The sequence below is a fragment of the Dendropsophus ebraccatus genome, chromosome 2 (genome assembly GCF_027789765.1).
Source record: "Dendropsophus ebraccatus isolate aDenEbr1 chromosome 2, aDenEbr1.pat, whole genome shotgun sequence".
NCBI classification, from domain to species: domain Eukaryota; kingdom Metazoa; phylum Chordata; class Amphibia; order Anura; family Hylidae; genus Dendropsophus; species Dendropsophus ebraccatus.
The window spans coordinates 146091438-146108860 of NC_091455.1; the positions used below are offsets into that span (position 1 = coordinate 146091438).

The 17423-nt window shown below is 46.8% G+C and overlaps 1 protein-coding gene and 1 non-coding gene across 2 annotated transcripts in view; both read right to left on the reverse strand.

Moving 5' to 3' along the window:
* Window positions 1–17423, reverse strand: part of BMPER (BMP binding endothelial regulator) — a 206300-nt gene that overhangs the window by 167683 nt on the left and 21194 nt on the right. The window lies entirely within an intron of this gene.
* LOC138785033 (U6 spliceosomal RNA) lies at window positions 10316–10419 on the reverse strand. Its single transcript, XR_011362017.1, has one exon. It is a non-coding gene; the product is annotated as a U6 spliceosomal RNA (small nuclear RNA).

The window sequence follows — 17423 nt, forward strand, 5'->3', positions numbered from 1 at the left end:
AAAAGATGTCCGAAAATAATCATCATGTTCATAATTTTGACGTCCATGGTAAAAAACATCCGTTATTCAATACATTGTGTGCATTTGACGTCCGTCTTACCATTGACTTCAATGCATTGTCATTGCAGTCAGTTAAATTGCAACAATAATGGACGTTTTTTTAAATTTCAAAATCAGCCGCCTTTTCTCTATTTTTGACCCTGTGTGAACATAGCCATATTCTGTACTATTTCTATCATAGTCTGACTGGAAAAAATGTGCTAATTGGATACTTCCTATGTACAATACAGCAGAGGCTAGACTGCTGGTGCAGATCATCTGTGTAGAATATGAGCCTGAAGAACAACAAGGAGCTTTGCACTCACAGAGGACTGCATAAAGAGATAGACTGTATCAAATCCTAAGGTGAGAGCAAGGACATCATACAATGGCTATGAGCAGTATAGATGACTCATTGTAAAACTATGCAACTATGTTCACGCAACATCTTTAATGGGATCTGTCACCTGGATATTTTCTGATATTTTAGGGCATCACTGTAATGAATCAAAGCTAAATGATTTAACCAAATTGCATCCATTATGTAACTGGAGGAAGTTAACCTTCCTATGCCCAGGAACAGTTCTGCCTCTGGGGTGCTGGGGTGCCGGTCAATATGTGATGTGATTAGCTAGAACTGTCTGTTTATGACCTTGCCATCTGGGACGCACTTACAGAAAAACCATTCATTCAATCCGCCTACTAGGATCTACCTAAATGCACTCTTAGCTGAACATGAGACATTTTATGTATTTTTTTGTTGCCAGCTTATACCTCTGAACTCCCATTAACATGCAAGTTAATGTACATTAATCTTCATAAGCAACACAAATTGAACAAAGTAACAAATTTAATCTCTAAAGGAGTCTCTTAACAGTGCCCAAAGGATGTTCGATTGTGACAATAATGCAACTGAAAATATCTATGATTGTCTTTTCTTACACACCCATATTGGCTAAAATAATCTCCTGATAGAAATACATAGGGCTACATTGAAGATTAAAAGCTACAACAATATCCAGTTTCTGGATAATTTGCCTTCAATTTTCAAGTTCCTGAAATTGCCAACAATAAGCAAGTAAGCATCATAACTGAACCACGGAGCAATAGATAAAGGTGGCCTGGCATTAGGTGGACAACCAGGTGCATATGCATTGCTTATATGGGTAAGAGATGTCACTAAAATGTACTATGGAAAGAAAGAGGTAGTGGGATACACTGGCCAATGTTCTCTGAAACCTAGGGCATTTATATGGATGTTACTCTGGCATGTTCCACCTGCCTACAAATGAATGTAGACCAGGTGCAAGCCTTCATGACAGTGATGTTTATTATTATCCTTGCAACTTATAAGACTCCAAAGGGTCAAAGTCTTTTTTTTTTCAGCATTCGGTGGACCTACACAATATTAGACCTATAGCATTAATATTATGGCCGATTGGTGGTTATAAACTTGCTGTGACCCCTTACATTGGCCAAATCAAATAGAAGAAGCATTAGTTTGCCTAGAAAAAGAGTAAATTGGAGCCAACATTAGACTATGTAACAGGACACTTTCTGCCATCACTGGCACATTGGTGGGGCTTCACAACAGAGACAGACCCCATCGATCAGACTTTAGCATCATATTCTAGCAACAAGCTACCATTCTCTTGACAAGACATACTGGTTTGGCCATATCAAACAATATATGGTAACTTTGTGTATACAGTATGTCTATTCCCTCTACCTATCTTCTCTCTGCATTGATATTTACTTCTGCCTGCCTACAGTGCTAGATGTCTGTGTGACCTATGCATGTGTTTTATTGTAAGAATAAATCCCCAACTATATATAACTGTAACCAGATAAATATAGCTATCCAATACAACGTTTTGAGAGGGAAGAAAAACAACACCTGGTTTATCTTACCAACTAATCCAAATGAAAGCACTGTAAGTTAAGCAGGAGAGTTTGATAAATAACCGCTATGGCACCTAACAATACAAGTCATTGAACAGGCATCCAGTTTATCAAACTGTACACAATTTTCACATAGCTGCAATGAAATAACATCTGACATATAGACGTATCACCTTCCTTATTTCACTTTTAGTGGTCACAGCAGGAAGGCTGTCAGTTAAAAGCCCAGCTATGGAGATTTATAATGCAGCTATACATACGCAACAAATGCAAACATTCTGAGTGTGTACATTTTGCACCAGCTTAAATTTCATTACGTATGCAAGTTCCATGCTCTTATGTGTTTTTGTGTTTTTCTTTCTCATTTAACAAAACACATAATTGGACGCAAGCAGGATTGGTCACTTCAGGATTAGCCACTTGGGAAATGGATTGAAAAAAATGAAAAATCTGTTACAGACTATGTCACTATGCCACAGTTCTGTAAATAAAAAAGTGACCATTAGTTTTATATACTCAACCAATGCAACTCATTCACTCCAACATTTACCTCTAACTTTTTATTATATTAATATATAAGGCCTTCAATAGATAGCTAAATAGATATGTGTATGCCTGTTCATTATATTCTATATATGAGGCACCACTGCATTGATTTCTAATTATTAGAGCATAGATTGATTCTTTTTTTAATTATTATTCATCCCCACCCTGTTAGCACTTTGAATGCAATAATAGATGTATGATTTTTTTTTATGAGTTATAGGTACATAAGATGTCCATTTTAGGCTTTGTTTACATATTGTTTTTTGAGGTGAAAATATGGCTGTATTTCTAGAATTACAGCTATAGGCTATGTTCACACAACGTTTTTTCAGCTCCGTTTAAAATGACGTCCGTTATTTTGAGTCTAAAATAACGTTATTTAGTTGTCAGGCCTCCCCTTAGTGCAATGACGACTGTTGGTACATTATTCTAGTTTGGGGTTACTAATTGGCCTTTAGGCGTGTCTTAATTGAAAAGTCCATTGAGTTTAATAGTAAAAACGGAGAAAAAATGGTGACAAAAGAAGAACTACAAATAATAAACGTCCGCTGTTTGCAAAAGGCGTCCGAAAATAATGATCATGTTCATTATTTTGATGCCTGCAGCAAAAACGTATGTTCTTCAATGCATTTTGTGCATTGGATGTCCGTCTTCCCATTGACTTCAATGCATTGCCATCGCAGCAAAAACAGACTTTTTTTTTTTTAAATATGAAAATCAGCCGCCTTTTGCAATTGCCTCAGCAGCCGTTCTTTACTGCAGGGGCGGCATTGCATTGAAGTCAATGCAATGCCGCCCGCTGTGTTCATACATCGTTATTATAACACCCGATCTTTAGAACGGGCGTTAGAATAATGTGCCTGTCAATTATTTCCAGACGCTGTTCACTGAACAGCGTCCAGAAGCATCAGCTATTCACACAATGCAATGTGCAGCGCGGCCGTACATTACATTGAACTGAATGGCTAATTGATTTGCGGGCACACCCGACGGTGCCCTCAAATCAATTGTGAAAAAAGAACGTTCCTGCAGCTGATACAGAGGTATCGGCTGCAGGAATGGGCTGAGTGCAGCCCAGTGGACGGCTGTTTAACAGCGCCCGTTGCTATGCAACAGACGCTGTTAAACGATGTGTAAACATAGCCATACACGATTATCATGATCATTATTATTTACAGCTGTAATGATCAAAATACGACTGTATTTCCCCCTCAAAAAACATACCCTTACACTTTGACAGATATTTTATACAATTTTCATCTAAATACATTCAGTGTTAAATTATGTCTTAGTGAAGTGGACCTTCTCCAAAAGACCATTTCTTTGAGAACACCAAATCACATCTTGACCAGAAGTTTCTGTGACAAGTTTCCCTGTCTTCTAAATATACTGGTTTCTTTTTTGGGATGACCACCCCAAAAGACAATTTTTTGGTTCAATTAAAATATCCCTGCCACCTAGAAAAATATTTTAAAATATCATAGAGACATGTCAAAAGTTTATTTCATTAAGAGTCTGAGTACCAAGATTCCATCTCATCCCTAGAATTAACCAGGAGAAGCGCTCAGCTAAGAGCTTTCCTTCCCATCTGTTTGATGCAGGAGATCAATTCATCTTCTACATGGGCTATTCATTTATATAATAATACTAGAAAATGTACCCGGAGCTGCCCAGGTATAAAGTTTCAGTGTGTTAATTAGATTTATTCTAAGGTGCCCAGAAGGCCAATCTATATCCTTGCTTTTTTTTGTTTAAGGGAAAATGCCAGTAGCCCTATGTGCCCCTATATACCCAACAATTCTGCACTGTTTATGTAAATTGTAGCTTATACACATTAGAAATAAACAAAAAACTTCAAACATCCATCCTGTATACCTGTAGTGTATTGTTGGGGGTGGGGGGTGGGGGGGCTGTATATCTGTAGTGTATAGTTGAGGGGGTCCTGTGGGGGGGCTGTATATCTGTAGTGTATAGTTGAGGGGGTCCTGTCTACCTGTAGTGTGTAATTGGGGGGGGTGTATACCTGTAGTGTATAGTTGAGGGAGGTCCTGTTTACCAGTAGTGTATAATTGGGGGGGGGGTGTACCTGTACTGTATAGTTTGGGAAGTACTGTACACCTGCAGTGTATAGCTGGTAGAGGTCCTGAATACCTGTACTGTATAGTTGGGGGTCCTGCATACCTGTAATATATAGTTGCTTAAGATGCTGTATACCTGTAATGTATAGTTGGTGGAGGTATTCTATACCTGTAGTTTATAGTTTTAGGGTCCTGGATACCTGTAGTGTATAGTTGGTGGAGGTCTTGTATACCTGCAGTATATAGTTCGGGGGTCCTGTATACCTGTAGTGTATAGTTTGGGGGTCCTGTGTACCTGTAGTTTATGGTTGGTAGAGGTCTTGTATACCTGTACTGTAAAGTTTGGGGGTCTTGTATACCTGTAGTGTATAGTTTTGGGCTCTTCTATACCTGTAGTATATAGTTGATGGAGGTCCTGTATACATGTAGTGTATAGTTTTGGGGTCCTGTATATCTGTAGTGTCCTGTATACCTGCAGGGTCGTATTTACCATTAGGCACTTGTGGTCTGCCTAGGGCATCAACTTGCATGGGAGCAGCACCAGGGAGCAGGGGGAAGGAAACAACTTTTATTTATTTTTTTTCTAGTCTTCCACCTCCTGTTCACAGTATGGTTGTATTGGTCAGGTCTGGTATGGAGGTGTTATCCATTCACAGTATGGTAGTATTGGTCAGGTCTGGTATGGAGGTGTTATCCATTCACAGTATGGCAGTATTGGTCAGGTCTGGTATGGCAGTGTTATCCAGTCACAGTGTGGTGATATTGGTCAGGTCTGGTATGGCAGTGTTATCCAGTCACAGTGTGGCGGTATTGGTCAGGTCTTGTATGGCAGTGTTATCCAGTCACAGTGTGGCGATATTGGTCAGGTCTGGTATGGCAGTGTTATCCAGTCACAGTGTGGCGGTATTGGTCAGGTCTGGTATGGCAGTGTTATCCAGTCACAATATAGTGGTATTGGTCAGGTCTGGTATGGCAGTATTGGTCAGGTCTTATATGGTGGTGTTAAATGTGACCTCTGGAGCTATTACCTACCAATCTATCATGATGCTAATTGGTGAGTGAGGATGGGGCATCCTCAGGTTTAATGCTTAGGGCAGCAGCAGCTGGTAATACTGCCCTGTATACATGTACTGTATAGATGGAGTAGGGGGTCCTGTATACATGTACTGAATAGATGGAGTAGGGGGTCCTGTATACATGTACTGTATAGTTGGAGTAGGGGGTCCTGTATACCTGTAGTGCCCTGTATATACATGTACTGTATAGATGGAGTAGGGGGCCCTGTATACATGTACTGTATAGTTGGAATAGGGGGTCCTGTATACCTGTAGTATGGGAAATATTCTTATTGTGACGTTTTTATTGTTATATTTTAATAATAATAATACTAATACTAATAATAATAATAATTATTATTATTATTATATAACTAAAATGACACTATATGTTGGATTTCACAATAAAACACCTGTAGTAATAGTTTATCTACTTTCTAACCACATCTTCCTTGTTAGTCTGTTGTAAGACTATTGTAAACTTATTTTTGTTATTCCAATAACACAGTATCATAGAATACATCACACAAAGCATTTTAATAAAACCAATTATGTTCCCTGTTTATTGACAGTTGCACCCTTGTTGGCAACAGGATATTGTGTGAGGTCTTGACTGTCTGCTGAATAAACTGTCTTACAACAAAGCAATTGTTCATAGTTTCTTGGGTTCTCACTCACATGAGTCACGAGGAAGGAAAATACTGTAAAAATATTATGTTATGTCATGAAAGATAGATTATATTCTCAGCACCCAAAGAAAATCCTCTAGTATCACAGCAGGATTTAAAGAGGATTTTTTTTTATTTGTAACCAGGTGGACAATGTGTTATTTCCTTAGAAAGAATCCTGGAGAATCTAGCATTCTGCTGCCTTATGAAACAAGCCACACAGTTTAGAAGCAGCTGCACCACCATTGTCCCCAAAACACTGGATTATGTGAAGTTGGAGATACCAGCTGTGCAGCTGGAAAAAGTGATTCTACGGATCTTCCAGAAAAACAGATTTGGTTTCACCTGTACACCGCACCCAATTTCCACACTGAGAATACAGAGATGGTATCAATATCTAAGAAAATAGTCACATTGACATAAAGAGTTTACCAGAAATATAGCTAAATTGTTTCTAATGCAGAATTATCAGAACATGATAGCTATTTGATATACTCTACTTATAAGAGTAGGAGGGCTCAGCTCTGCATACAGATACTTGCTAGATGTTCTTCCCTAGGTCTGCAGCTTGAATATGGGAACCTTTTTTATTATATTGTGCTAATATGGTAAAATGTAATAAAGTAGACAAGGTACATGCTATGATTTAGAAACTCCGCCTAGCAATCTTTATAAGCCTGAGTTTATATTCATCTGGCGATCCTGCAGCGTCTCCCTCAGGCACAGTAGAAAAGCATCAGAGGGAAACGCATCGTTTAACCGATCACATTTATTTCAATGGGAAAGTTTAAAGCATCCGGCATGCTAATAGTGCTTTTGGATCACCGGACATGCCGTACGTCAGAAAATGTCTTGCAGTATTCTGCCGTACGGCCTACACGTTGATGGAAAAAAAAGCAGGAAGTCAGTGAAACGGATGCAACTGATAAATGTAAATCCTGCCTAACACAGAGACTAAAACTACATTCACATATCCGTTGTTCTGTCCGCAATTGCAGGCACACAATTCCAAACAGAACATAGGACCAATGCTATTCAATGGCCCCGTTCACATGTCCGTTCGAGGTCATGTTGTAATGTGGACCGCACTTTTGCATCCCGGATCGATATGATAATGAAGTTGGAATGTAGTGCTCCATGAAGCACACAGCACTACAGATGCACATTCGTAGTGCGAGCCGCGGTCGAGGGCTGCGCTACAGGTGTGTGAATATAGCCTGACACTGCTGTCACTCTGACAGTGCTTCTTCCTGCTTCCGAACATATGCCAACCCTGAAGGCCAGTCTCTGCAGGGCTGTCACATCCTCAGAAGCAAATCGAAGCCAAGAGGACTGGGGGCCAGGCACTAAAATTAGCAGCAGAGGATCCATGCAGGTGAGTACAGGTTCATCAGCCTCATAAATGTCCCCAAAAATGTACGGTACTTACTTAGGCCATGTTCCCACTCTGTATGACACTGGATGTTCTGTGACATGCACGCTCCATTGTGTGCACTGACAGAGTTTGACTTGTCAGTTTCTTGCGGCGCCACTAGGGATCCTGGCCCGGAGTGTACACCATGTGAATACACTCCGGCCGGGATTCCATAGAAGGCAGCACTACGTAAGTTCTGTAGTAATCACGGCCATTGTTACAAATATGCAGCAACGGCCGTGAGTACTACGTAGCTTACGTAGTGTGAACATAGCCTTACATGTCTAGACTATAAAGATTATTATTGAAAGACTAAGATTATAAAAATTTCAGATTATTGAAAAATGTGGACAGGTGCAAGCACCAGCAGAGACTCCTCGAAGCACAGAAAATACCAAAAACACCACAATCCCTGGACCTGGGGGGGAAGGGGTTAAGCTATGTCTAAATCAGGGGAGAATAATTTCTATTAAAATGTTATTAATTGTATTTATTAAACCAGTTGTTATTGGTGAATCTCACAGACTTTTTCTTCTCCTCTCTGTATACTTCATATGATATTATAGAATATGCATAGTGTTATAAGGATTGCCCACTATTATCAAATTGTAAGAAAGCTGGATATTTAAAAGTTGTTTTGAAGCTGCATTTTATAGCAAGAAGATATAAATATGTTATGACAGCAAGTATATTTTTGGCTATCAACCACACATATTGCACACCTGGAACAATTGAAGAGCCCTTCTGGAACAAATCTGCAGTGATTACCATCGTAGACTTATTAAACTAAGCAACTGCAGGCATCCCAGCTAAGAATAACTGCAACATCTGTAAGGAACACCGTCTGAACGAATAACTAATAAATACATATAACAGAGGAAAACTTATAGGGGGGAAGAATACATAATGGAAATTTCAAATGTGCATGGATTACTTCAAATTAATGCAGAATGAATCATCCGATATTAGGAAAACATGCTTATTGCCAATTATTAAAGCCTCTTTCTTTTTTGTCAAGGAGATCAAAAAGTCTACGATAATCAGGGTTATGAAACCCTAGAAACCTATGAGCTGGTAAGAGAACCATATTAAGTGTACATAGAGGCCTGCACTGACTAAGGCATCAATATTCCTGCCAGGCTGCCAGTGATTGCCCTTACACAACCTACAGAAAAGTATTTTAGGGCACTGTTGTGGTAAGGCTGCAATTCAATCCCAATTTTACCTCTAGGCTGTGCTGTCTGTGAGCCTCTGGTCAAAATGACAAGTCAAAGTGCAAAACCAACAGGCCTCTAGACATAATGGGGCTGAACAAAGTCTAACTGTGACAATATTCAGTCTATTTGCCAAATGTACACACTGTGGCCGAGGTTTATCAAAAAATCAGACAATTTTTGACAGATAGGAGTCAATCACAGCTAAGCTTTAATTTCTCACAGAGGGCTGTGATTAGGTCGTATCTGTCTGAGACCTGTGTGCAGGAATAGGTAAATGACACATCAGGCTGCACGTTGGCATCCCTTTTTGACCAGATGTCAATCGATAGCCTGACAAAGTGGTAAAACATACCAATGTTTCAGATGTTGGGTTTTGCAGCTGCTATCCATTCACTAAGGGCCTGTTTACACAGGCCGATCTCACTGACTGGTTCTTCTTTGCTGAGCATGATAGTCTCCATCAACAGTGTAGCTGGGCTGCTTAAACAATTGCTGGATAGTTTGTTTGGCCCATTAAATTTATCATTGTCTATATACTGCTTCACAAAAGATGCAGTTGTGTGCTCATTTGCCGCCAGATTGCTAGACCTTTTACATGGCACGATTATCTGGGTAAAGGAGAACTCCGGATAAGAAAAACTTTTTTTCTATTAAAAGTTATATAGATGTATCTATACAATGTATTACCGTATCCGTACGGTTCTGCCACACTGGTAGCTGATAGAAATCCAGGAAGTGAAAAAAAATGGCCCCTGTGCAAATCCACATTGTCTCCTGCTCCTTCTGCTATCTCCACTTAGGAGACAAATTTTCCATGCCTCTGTCTCACATTGTGTGTGTTTGCTGAGGACAGGCTGATGATGCAGAAAGGGGGCAAGGTGTGATAGGAGGCTTGGCTGGATCCCCCAATCCCCTGAGTGATTCACCATCTCTGTCCGGCCAGAAACAGCTGCTGCACTAATTTTACTGGTTGTAATGGGTGGGGACTGCGATGATCAGGTGAGAGAAAGCATTGCATTCTGGGAAATGCTAAACCAGGAAGGACAGAAACACAAAACTGAGCAAAAAAAAACCCAAAAAATGGATTTTTGGTAGTTTCAAAACTGGGATAGACAGGTAAGTAATGCGTTAAGCTTCTGCAGAAGTTTCATTTTCTTAAACCTCTACCTGGAGTTCCTCTTTAAAGGCTTTAACTCATCTAATAGGGTAAATGAAAATGTTACAAGTAGAAGCAAGAAGACCCTGCTGGAGAAGCACGTGAATACAGACAAAACAGCTGTCACACTTTTGTGAGGTGGTTAGGATATCCATGCTCTAAGAAAATAGCACCTCACAGTGTTTCATGAAACTTCAAGCACATATACTGCGGTTTCCCATTAAGATTAGTGCCGGTTCTGTTACCCTTTTTTTTTTTTCGTATTTGCGTGTCATCCTTGCACAGGGGCCACGCTAATCTTCTCTGCATTTATATGCAGTGGGAAAATAACCCTAAACTGAACAGCCCCCTTAAAATGCTCTTATCTTAGAATATAAATTACTCCATAGGCATCATTCTTTAAATATAAATATGCACCTTGCGGGCTGTACAGGATGTGTGATGGTTGGATGGTTGCCCTCACTTTGGGGTAAGTTGCTTCTCATTGGGGTGTGCATGCAGGGACGGAACTGCTACGGGGCCGCCACATCAAGGGGCCCTGTGGCCCGGTAAGCCTGTGTGATGTCCTCTGGTTAGCCGTTCAGGACTTGTCCTGACACTAACTAAGCAGGAGAGAATAGTGTGTGTACAAAAGCAGGGCCCACACCCACCCATATGGGGCCCGGCATCAAAGAGTAGAGAGAGAGAGAGAGATAAAGCATGGGTACTCCCCCGATCACTGTGAGACAGCACTTATTGGAGGGAAGACTCCTCTTTTCCTGCACCAGCTAGAGGCTGCCCTGCTATCTACCTGCACAGAGGAGCCTCTGTGGATAGATGAACTCTGACCCTCTACTGCGGGGAGCAGTGTCAGCTCCTTTTGTAAGTACTATACTAGTTATGCCCCTTTCTGCATCCATGTAAAATAGTTTCTTCTTAGGCCAAACACCACAGGTATCTTGAAACATATATGCAGTGTTTTTTGTTATTGTTGTTTTTTACCAGTATTGAGAAGATGGTCCTTTCCTAATGTGGAGATCCCTGTAGCAAAGCGAATGCGAGGGGTGCTGTAAATGTTGTATTACATCATTATTAGTATAAGCTGGGTAGTTCCCACCAAAGAAATGTATAGCAAATGCCTAAAGAGTGAGAGAGATTAAACTGATGTGTGCTGCAGCTTTGGCAAGGGGTTGTGATACGCAAGCAGAGAGAGAATAACTGAGCTCCAGAAAAAAAGAGATGTTGTCAAAAAAACGGGTGAGCGTGAGAGGGCCCATGATATACAGACTGGTGCCAGGAACTGTTATGAGAGCGCTGTTATGAGACAATGTTAATTGGACTGGTCATCAGAAGGGAAAGCTGCAGCTGAAGCTCCCCCTTTTGGACCACTGTTCGTAACCATTAGAGTGTGAGAAAGAAGCTGCAGATGAAGCTCTCCTTTCTGGACTTCTGTTTGTAACCATCAGAGAGAGAAGCTGCAGATGAAGCTCTCCCTTCTGGACTACTGTTCGTAACCATCAGAGAGAGAGAGAAGCTACAGCTGAAGCTCTCCCTTCTGGACTACTGTTCTTAACCATCAGAAAGAGAGAGAAGCTACAGCCGAAGCTCTTACTTCTGGGCTACTGTTCGCCCTTCTACAACAATTTGTGATTTCTGGATGTTTACAGAGAGACTGCAGACAGGATAAGTTTTAGTAAAGACAGTTAGAAGGTTGCTGATTTTTACCAAAGCAAAATACACTATATTACAAAGTTTTATATATTGAAATATAAAAAAAAAAAAAAACATAAATACTGAATATTCCCTCATTTTTAGGATGGCTCCTCAGAAATCACTAAACTCATGGCTGTGGCACCTGATTTCATGTTTGAGATTCCTTAACTATAACTAAAAATAATATTAATATTATAATAGTAATATCTTGTATTCTTTTCTAGTCTGTGTGAACATTTTTATGTCATACAGAATTAAGGTGCCTGATTTACACCAGCTCTAAGCATTTGAAAGGGAACTTAGAATTTGATACAGAGAATACTGGGCAACACAACATGATTACAGGCAGTTAGTATTTGCAGGTCCTGATGAATTCAATAAATTGTTTGCAGTTGTATTATGCATTCCATAGTGGCAGAAACCAGAAGCGGTGTAGTTTCCGTGATGGTCTATCTCAAAGAATTAGCAAGCAAGGTTGCACGCTCTGTTAAAGACCCTTAAATCTTCCCTTCCATTTTAGAAATGTTGGAGTGGTTAAATCTGTTGGGTTAATATAGGGCCATATGGTAGCTCCACTTCTGTCATCTACAACAACTTGCCAGTGTGAGCAAAGAGCAATTAGAGGTTTGCTCATTCAAAATCTTATGGCAGTGACTGGAAGAAGCAAGACAGAATAATACGGTTTTTGTTTGCAAAAATTGTAGTTTATGTTGCTTGTATTTCTCTTGGGCATAAAAGATATTTGTTCATAAGAAAGAACAAGAGCCCATGAGTGTGAGAATGAAGTCAAAACCTAATGTTGAAAACAGAACCATCCAATACGCAGCTGAGAAACCTCCGGCTGAATGAAACGTGTTGGCAATTTCAATACATACATTTGCTCAGTGCTGAACCTCTCTAACAAATACTGTAATTGAATCAGATCAGCTCCTGTTTGTAAGACATATTTCAAGACAAATCAAATAAATACTTTAACAATAGGTTGGTTCATTCATCAGTGTCACATGCAAAACTAGCAGGAATGGTCCTAAGAATTTGCAATTGTGGCTATGACTCCATTTAATCTGTCGCTCAAACTAAGGGTCTACATGTTCCTCATAGCCCTAATATCTGAGAACAGGAATGGAAGGGAGAACTGATATACTTCTTTTTCTGATGCATACCTGCCAGGTCATTTACTCAGTCCTTTCACTTATATTTCCTTCTTTTCAGGTCCACAAGCTCAGACTCTTCAGCCAATAATCTGTGCAAGTGATGAATTTCTACCCCAAACCCATGTTTTCCCCTGGGTTCTGTTGTCATCACAACCCAAGGGGAAATCTGATTGATGGATTGCCTGCTTAGCCAGTCAGTGACTACAACAGTGTCCCGCTCCAGTCAAAGACTGGCTAAGCAGGCAATCTATCAGCCAGGTCATGACATCACTGGAGCAGGATACAGGAGGCTGGTGGAGGTCCGGGAATAGTAAGACAGAGCTGCGTGTGGTATATTTTTTTTTAATTAAAAACTTTTTTGTTTCAAATATACTATTTGTCATTTACTTAGAACTGTACATATACAACTAAGAATATAACACATTTAGGTTTTTCTCCTTTAGATACTAGTTTATAGTAAGTATAAAATTCTTATAGAGGTCTCGTGATAATCATTAATAGTCATGTATTGTGTTGCCTGAAATGTATAATGTTACACGTTTCTATTAGGAATCAAGTGCTGAAAAGCTTGTCAAAGAAGAAATTATAGAGAACAATGTCTTAGCTTTTGACCTTGGACATTTCATGTAATATTATCTTAACTGTGTACCATGTAATGAATATCTTCTAGTTGACCTAAGGCAAACTGCTTATTTGGTGTTGACATTAACAAGGACTACTGCCTCATGTACACAGTTATCTTTTTTGAGATTTAGTCACAGGTTTTACATTAGATTAAGTCTAGTGCAGTTATTATATCATGTTAAAGGAGTATTATTATCTGTAGTTATTATATCATATACGTTTATGGGTACATATATTTAATACATACACTTTCGGGGACATTTATTGCATATCCACACAATAATGGGCTGTTTTACACAATTTGCATAGCCCTATTGACATCTTAATGGTGGTTGCATAATTTGCGTAGTATCGTGAGGTTCGTTGAAAGTTCACATAGTGTACCACAAAGTCGCAGCTCTCAGGTAATGGCTAACAATAGAAAACAATACACTAATATATTAGCTGTAGAGACAAAATCCTCATATTTTGAAATAACAATACTTAAGGAATATCTTGTAAAGGACCATTTATCATTTCTTGTGAGATAAAAGACTGATAGTGCCAGGCACCAAAGAGTCCACTCAGTCCTCCTTTGATCCTCTACTTAATCTCAAGATCTAAAAAAGGTAAAAGAATTGGTAAAAAAAATGCCCTGAATATGCCTAAAAAAGGCCCACTGTTACTGGTAGTGCTTGTAAACCTTACAGCTGGCATCATTTGGGCATTAGTTTAGAAATCAGTTAGAAAGACGTTCTTCATAAAAGTCTTTCACTAATGTAAGGACAATATGTATATTGCATCATAAATGTCTTACGATGACCATGCACTTTTAATAGCTATCTCTCTCAACACCCCACACCCACATACGTCCATGTGTTCTCTATGGAGAGAGGTGTTGCTGCCAGGAAGCTCTGGAGGAAACTTATTTCTTGTAGGATTGTGCTTCAAGAGCTGAAATCAAACATATCTGAGAATTTCCTTCCCCAACATCATCTGTGGGGAAAGAGATGAAAGGCTGCCATATACTTCAGAGAGTTTGGGGGGTACCCTGGCTGTTTACCCAACCTTTTTCTTCGATACAACTCAGTTTACTATCCTCCTTCCTCTGAAACTATGTCAGCCAGTGTGATGTACATCACCTACCTTGACTCCACCTGCCAGGGATTTTTGCACCAATACCCACTTTAGTAGATATCTGTAAAGGCTAGATTATCTTACTCACAGATTCTATTTTTACTTTCTACACTCTATGAAGCTTTCCAGGCTCCTAGTGCTCAGGACAAACCTAAAAACCTGTTAGCACGGGAAAGTGAGCTTGATACTTCCTTTACTCCTCAGGAGTCCTATTTTATTATATCCCACTCCCATGGTTCTTCCCAAAACTTGTGGATTTAGAAGAACTCATTGAAACTTTTTTCTACATGGTATAGAACACCTGATTTCTTCTACCATGGTTTGACACCAAATAATCTTCTGAATCCATGCTGGCAAGGCCATTCGAGCCCACAGACCATCTTATAAATTCGGTAGCCCTTTGATAAACTACAACCAGTCTGACAAGCTGTCAGCATTATAGGCTGTTTCCACTGTCCAACTCTCCCTTCCCTGTAATCAAGTTTTTATTAAGTCACCCATTGTAAGTCTTGCCGTACTTTATTTAGCTATGCCCACATGCACTCTTGTGTTTTTCTCTCATTTTTGTTCACTCTCACTACAGGGAATACTTCTTCCCCCATCCCCAATTAACTGCAAAGTTCACAGTATACAAATCCATTGAAATCCAATGTTATGCTTTAGATTTATGCATCGGATCCACAAACATTGTATGGCAAGCGATGGGGGGGGGGGGGGGGGGGGGGGGGGGGGGGGGGGGGGGGGGGGGGGGGGGGGGGGGGGGGGGGGGGGGGGGGGGGGGGGGGGGGGGGGGGGGGGGGGGGGGGGGGGGGGGGGGGGGGGGGGGGGGGGGGGGGGGGGGGGGGGGGGGGGGGGGGGGGGGGGGGGGGGGGGGGGGGGGGGGGGGGGGGGGGGGGGGGGGGGGGGGGGGGGGGGGGGGGGGGGGGGGGGGGGGGGGGGGGGGGGGGGGGGGGGGGGGGGGGGGGGGGGGGGGGGGGGGGGGGGGGGGGGGGGGGGGGGGGGGGGGGGGGGGGGGGGGGGGGGGGGGGGGGGGGGGGGGGGGGGGGGGGGGGGGGGGGGGGGGGGGGGGGGGGGGGGGGGGGGGGGGGGGGGGGGGGGGGGGGGGGGGGGGGGTGGGGGGGGGGGGGGGGGGGGGGGGGGGGGGGGGGGGGGGGGGGGGGGGGGGGGGGGGGGGGGGGGGGGGGGGGGGGGGGGGGGGGGGGGGGGGGGGGGGGGGGGGGGGGGGGGGGGGGGGGGGGGGGGGGGGGGGGGGGGGGGGGGGGGGGGGGGGGGGGGGGGTGGGGGGGGGGGGGGGGGGGGGGGGGGGGGGGGGGGGGGGGGGGGGGGGGGGGGGGGGGGGGGGGGGGGGGGGGGGGGGGGGGGGGGGGGGGGGGGGTGGGGGGGGGGGGGGGGGGGGGGGGGGGGGGGGGGGGGGGGGGGGGGGGGGGGGGGGGGGGGGGGGGGGGGGGGGGGGGGGGGGGGGGGGGGGGGGGGGGGGGGGGGGGGGGGGGGGGGGGGGGGGGGGGGGGGGGGGGGGGGGGGGGGGGGGGGGGGGGGGGGGGGGGGGGGGGGGGGGGGGGGGGGGGGGGGGGGGGGGGGGGGGGGGGGGGGGGGGGGGGGGGGGGGGGGGGGGGGGGGGGGGGGGGGGGGGGGGGGGGGGGGGGGGGGGGGGGGGGGGGGGGGGGGGGGGGGGGGGGGGGGGGGGGGGGGGGGGGGGGGGGGGGGGGGGGGGGGGGGGGGGGGGGGGGGGGGGGGGGGGGGGGGGGGGGGGGGGGGGGGGGGGGGGGGGGGGGGGGGGGGGGGGGGGGGGGGGGTGGGGGGGGGGGGGGGGGGGGGGGGGGGGGGGGGGGGGGGGGGGGGGGGGGGGGGGGGGGGGGGGGGGGGGGGGGGGGGGGGGGGGGGGGGGGGGGGGGGGGGGGGGGGGGGGGGGGGGGGGGGGGGGGGGGGGGGGGGGGGGGGGGGGGGGGGGGGGGGGGGGGGGGGGGGGGGGGGGGGGGGGGGGGGGGGGGGGGGGGGGGGGGGGGGGGGGGGGGGGGGGGGGGGGGGGGGGGGGGGGGGGGGGGGGGGGGGGGGGGGGGGGGGGGGGGGGGGGGGGGGGGGGGGGGGGGGGGGGGGGGGGGGGGGGGGGGGGGGGGGGGGGGGGGGGGGGGGGGGGGGGGGGGGGGGGGGGGGGGGGGGGGGGGGGGGGGGGGGGGGGGGGGGGGGGGGGGGGGGGGGGGGGGGGGGGGGGGGGGGGGGGGGGGGGGGGGGGGGGGGGGGGGGGGGGGGGGGGGGGGGGGGGGGGGGGGGGGGGGGGGGGGGGGGGGGGGGGGGGGGGGGGGGGGGGGGGGGGGGGGGGGGGGGGGGGGGGGGGGGGGGGGGGGGGGGGGGGGGGTGGGGGGGGGGGGGGGGGGGGGGGGGGGGGGGGGGGGGGGGGGGGGGGGGGGGGGGGGGGGGGGGGGGGGGGGGGGGGGGGGGGGGGGGGGGGGGGGGGGGGGGGGGGGGGGGGGGGGGGGGGGGGGGGGGGGGGGGGGGGGGGGGGGGGGGGGGGGGGGGGGGGGGGGGGGGGGGGGGGGGGGGGGGGGGGTGGGGGGGGGGGGGGGGGGGGGGGGGGGGGGGGGGGGGGGGGGGGGGGGGGGGGGGGGGGGGGGGGGGGGGGGGGGGGGGGGGGGGTGGGGGGGGGGGGGGGGGGGGGGGGGGGGGGGGGGGGGGGGGGGGGGGGGGGGGGGGGGGGGGGGGGGGGGGGGGGGGGGGGGGGGGGGGGGGGGGGGGGGGGGGGGGGGGGGGGGGGGGGGGGGGGGGGG